Source organism: Ornithorhynchus anatinus, chromosome X5 (genome assembly GCF_004115215.2).
Source record: "Ornithorhynchus anatinus isolate Pmale09 chromosome X5, mOrnAna1.pri.v4, whole genome shotgun sequence".
Lineage (NCBI taxonomy): Eukaryota > Metazoa > Chordata > Mammalia > Monotremata > Ornithorhynchidae > Ornithorhynchus > Ornithorhynchus anatinus.
In genome coordinates, this window is record NC_041753.1 from 63,929,494 (window position 1) to 63,934,957 (window position 5,464).

A 5,464-nucleotide genomic window follows, 5' to 3' on the forward strand; every position below is an offset into this window, starting at 1 on the left:
CAGTAGAGCAATCAACTGTATTTATTGAGCACACAGCACCAGTCAGTCAGTCAATTGTATTTATTGAGTGCTTATTGTGTGCAGAGTACTCTACCGAGTGCTTGGGAGAGTACAATATAACAATATAGCATACACATGCCCGGCTCACATCGAGCTTACAGTTTAGAGGGAGAGACAGACATTATCTTGTCTTATGCTGTCAAGTCGTCTCTGACCCATAGCAACTCCATGGACACCTCTCTCTCAGAACACCACACTTTCATCTGTAATCATTCTGGTAGTGTATCCATGAAGTTTTCTTGGTAAAAATCCAGAAGTGGTTTACCGCTGCCTTTTTCCATGCAGTCTTCACCCTTGACTCTCTCCTGTGCCATTGCTGCCCAGCACAGGTGAGTTTGGGCTTGGGGCAGGTTGGCTTCCACTCACTAGCCACTGGCCAAATCAGGAATGGAATGGGTATGCCTCTGCTTGACTCTCCCTCCCCTAGTCAAGACTGGTAGAGTTCTAGAAACTCTCCAGGTTTGATCCTGAGAAGGGGAAGACAGACATTAATATAAATAAATAAATTACAGATAGGTACATAGGAGCTGTGGAGCTGGGGGTCAGGGGATGAATAAAGGGAACAAGTGAGGGTGATGTAGAAGGGAGTTGAAAGGGAAAAGAGGACTTAGTCAGGGAAGGCCTCTTGGAGGAGATGTGCCTTCAATAAGGCTTTGAATGCTACCTACTGAATGCTAAGCATTGTTCTCAGCACTTTGACTAATCCTATCTCCCACACCTGCCTGCTGTGTGACCTTGGGTAAGTCACTTAACTTCTCTGTGTCTCAGTTTTCCATTTTGGTAAAAATGAAGTTAAGATACCTGTTCTCACTCATCCTTAGACCATGAGCCCCCCTGAGGGACAGGGACCATGTCAATCAGCTTATTCAGCTCTTACTCCAAACAATGAGTACAGTGCTCGGCTCTTAGGAAGCACTTAACAATTCCTCAGTTATTAATTATTATTACAACAATAGCAAGAAGCATGTTCCCTGTCTGCAAAATTACAATCTATTAGGGGAGAGAGACCCAAAATTCTATATGGACAGCAACAGGCAGAAGATAAATAAATAGGATCTGGGAGCATTATAAACACATTGGATGTTCAGGTCAATAGAGAAATAATATATACATAAATCAAGATATGCATTGCATATAGGAGTGCTGGGGATATGATTAAACTACCACAGAGATAAGGGTGTGTTGGTCTGACATAATCGGGGTGTTGTGAATTAATCGGGCAGCAGCATGGCCTAATGGCATGAACATGGGCCTGGGAGTCAGAGGACATGGATTCTAACACCGGCCCCACCACTTGTCTGCTGTGTGATCTTGGGCAAGTCACTTAACTTCTCTATGCTTCAGTTGACTCATCTGCAAAGCGGGGATGAAATCCTACTCCCTCCTACTCCGACCGAGCTCTCCATTTGAGACAGGGACTGTGTCCCACCTGCTTTACTTGTATCTTCCCCAGCACTTAGCACAGTGCATGACGCAGAGGAAGCACTTATCAGATACCACGGTCATTGTTATAATTATGATTAATCTACAAACCCTGCTTGGAGGAGGTGCGCTTTGAGGAGGGCTTTGAAGGACCTCTTGTTAGGGGCCTTCTCCAATGAATCCTTCCATCTTCCTGAGCATATGGCACTCCAACAGCTATGTCAAAATTCATGAGAATGGCCATTTATCGGTTTTGACTGATTTTAACTGCTCATAATCTAAGTGGGAAGGAGAATGGGTATTGAATCACCAATTTTCAGTTGAGGAAACTGAGGCATAGAAAAGTCAAGTGACTTGCCCGAGGTCCCGTAACAGGCAAGTGGCAGAAGTGGGATTGGAACCCTGGTCCTCTGACTCCCAGGCCCATGCTCTATCCATTTGACCGCACTGCTTCCCATCGTTTGTGTCTATGCACTTACTCTTTTACTTACTGTTCATTTGGAAATTTGTATCTGTCTCCCCCATAAAATTGTAAGCCCCTCAAAGGCAGGGATGGTACCTTTATTTCCCCGGTCTATTCCCCATAGGCTGGTACAGGGCTCTGCACCCAGTAGCTGCTCCATCAGTGATGTTTGGGAGGATAATGTGGACACAAGGTTCTTTGTTTTTTGATGGTTTAGTTTAAAGGCACATTTTCCAAACAGAAGGAAATTACACAAACAAAGACTCATGGATTACGTATATTTCAGTGGTATCCAGCGGGGATAGTACTTGTGCTGCCAGTTTCCTCTGACCGTCAGTTTCCTCTGACAATCAGGCCATCAGTTGTATTCATTTAGGGCTTACTGTATGCAGAGAACTGAGCTAAGCACTTCTTTAACTACCTGTGGGCAGGGGACATGTCTACCAATTCTGTTATATTGTACTCTCCCAAGCGTTTAGTATGGTGCTTGGCACACAGTAAGCGCTCGATAAATATGACTGATTGATCATTTGACTGATTGGCAGAATCTCATGGAATTGCTAGACATGATCCCTGTGCTCAAGGACCTTACAATCTAGTGCACTGGACTGCACTGCACTCAATAGGCATACAACAGATATAATAATAATGATAATGTTGGTATTTGTTAAGCACTTACTATTTGCCGAGCCCTGTTCTAAGCACTGGGGTAGATACAAGGTATTCGGGTTGTCCCACTTGGGACTCACAGTCTTAATCCCCATTTTACAGATGAGATAACTGAGGCACAGAGAAGTGAAGTGACTTGCCTAAAGTCACACAGGTGACAGGTGGCAGAGCCAGGATTAGAACCCATGACCTCTGACTCCCAAGCCTGGGCTCTTGCCACTAAGCCACGCTGCTTATCACGGTGAGAAGCAGCGTGGCTTAGTGTCAAGAGCCCGGGCTTGGAAGTCAGAGGTAAAATGGGGATTAAGACTGTGAGCCCCACGTAGGACAACCCGAATACCTTATACCTACCAGTGATTAGAACAGTGCTTGGCTCACAGTAAGTGCTTAAAAAATACCGTTATTATTCTTGCTGCCATTCCTGATCCTGCTCTGCTCTGGGCCTCCAGGGTCTTAATCTGGCTCTGGGCATCCATTATGGTGTACAGCAATTAAGCTCTCCATCAATGGCACAGTGATTCGCACTCAATAAAAACCATTACTAGGTAACATGGACCTTCCATCTAAGGAGAACCTTAATGCCTCCCACTCAACCTCCTTAACTCTGAATTTGGATTTTGAACTGCGGCAAGGACTATTTTTCATGAAAATGAACCATCAGAAGGTGCTGCCTGCCCCAGTTCCCAAGTGCTGTTCTTGTGCCTCTGCCAGCCTGATCATCATGAGTCAGCTAACACAAACTGTCGCCCTGATCCAGAGCAGCTGTCTAATTACAATTTTGTTATTATTAATTACAGAGTAGAAAATCATTTGTAATTAGCTCAGCCTAAATCATAGTTTAAACAGCCAAAAATTACATTACAAACTAAAGTGTAATTAAAGCACTACACTAAAGTGTTTATTTAAACCCAGTTTCGTTTCTGCAAATTTTTCAATCAGGTTCTCAGGCTCATACATAGATTTAATTAGTCTCCAGTAGTCTGTCAGTGTATTGCATTTATTCATTAAGCATCAATATTTCTGAGCAAATGTAAATAAAATATAGACAGAGCTTCTTTAAAGGGACAGTCACAGAAACATCTGGGGGAGATAATGAAGTCGGGGATGATGTGAATGTTAATAGGTTTCCCAACCCGCTCTCAGAAGCGGAGAGAGTACCATCTGCCCAGTTCTGGGTCAGGATTACCAAGGGGTTAGCCCGATAGGAAGTCGCTCAACTAGAGGGTTCCGGACTCTGCATCCATTAGTGAAGCAGCGTGGCCTAGTGGAAGGAGCCCAGACCTGGGAGTCAGAGGACCTAGGTTCTCATCCTGGCTTCCAGGCTGGGTGATCTTGGGCAATCAATCATTCCATCATTCATCATTATTGAGCATTTACTGTGTGCAGAGCACTGTATGAAGTGATTTGGAGAGGACAATATAACAATATAATAGACACATTCCCTGCCCACAATGGTCTTACAGCGTAGAGGGGGAGATAGACCTTAATATAAATAAATACATTTTGGATAAGTACATAGGTGCTGTGGCCAAGTCATAACTTCTAGACTGTAAGTTAGTTTTGGGCAGGAAACCTGTCTACCAATTCTGTAAAATTGTACACTCCCAAGTGATTAGTACAGTGCTCTGCACACAGTAAGCACTCAATAAATATCATTGATTGATTAACTTTTCTATGCCTCAGTTCCCTCAACTGCAAAATGGGGATTCAATACCTGCTCTTCCTCCTACTTTGACTGTGAGACCCATATGGAACCTGATTATCTTAGTACAGTGCTTGGCATGTAGTAAACACTTACCAAATACCACTATTATTGTTATTAAGGTTGATGTCTATGATTCTGAGTGCATGAATCAACATACAGTTCCCCTCGAGACTCTGTCGGTGGGAGAGAATTTCCACACAAATTCAATTCCCTACGAAATGATCCTCTTGGGGTAAAAAAGATAGTTCTTTTCTCCAATGGTGTGGATCAGCAACTGGGAAAGAGTTAAATTCCCATATTGTGGAAGGGTCCTAGCTTGGAAGACAGTCTTTGCTAGAGAACATTTTGACTCTATAGTCTTGGTGAGAGCAATGTCCATCAGGAGAGTATGTGATTGTAGAGAGATAGATGTATCATCAAGACACCTGAGTCTGGAGTGTCCTTTCTCATTGGTAGGATGGTATGTTTATTGATTAACAAGATCCTCTTCAACCAAAGGTAATGCTTTGCCCCAAGGCTGGTTGTAGGCATACAGTGATAATGATGATGATAAAAATAATAACAGTAATAATAATATTGGTATTTTTTCATGCTTACCATGTGCCAAGCACTGTGGTAAGATCCATTGTGTTTACTGCCCCCGCCAGATAAGCAGTGTGGCTTAGTGGATAGAGCACAGGCCTGGGTGTCCAAAGGACCTGGGTAATAATCCCAACTCTGCCGCTTGTCTGCTGTGTTATCTCGGTCCAGTCACTTGACTTCTCTGTGCCTCAGTTATCTCATCTGTAAAATGGGGATTGACTATGAGCCCCATGTGGGGCACAGCCTGTGTCCGACCCGATTAGCTTGTATCTATCTCAGGCTTAGTACAGTGCCTGACACATAATAAACACCTGACAAATACCATTAAAAAAAAAAAAGTTGGGCCAGCTGAAAATACAGGCCAAAAATGAGTTCCAGAGCTGGCCTCGTGGTTCGGCCTTGCCATCTATGGGTGGGAGGCGGCCCAGGCCCCGGCCCTGGGATGCAACACCAGAGAAGCCTCTGCAATTGATGTGTGCTTGGTGGCAGGGCTTTCCTCACCTCAGCTTTCCCCTAACTCCTTTGGGTATTCATTCATTCATTCATTCAATAGTATTTATCGA

General features: G+C 44.0%; 1 non-coding gene across 1 annotated transcript; it reads right to left on the reverse strand.

Moving 5' to 3' along the window:
• Positions 1-399: 399 nt before the first annotated feature.
• On the reverse strand, positions 400-537 carry LOC114808518. The gene has a single exon (XR_003756365.1). It is a non-coding gene; the product is annotated as a small nucleolar RNA SNORA7 (small nucleolar RNA).
• Positions 538-5,464: the final 4,927 nt, after the last annotated feature.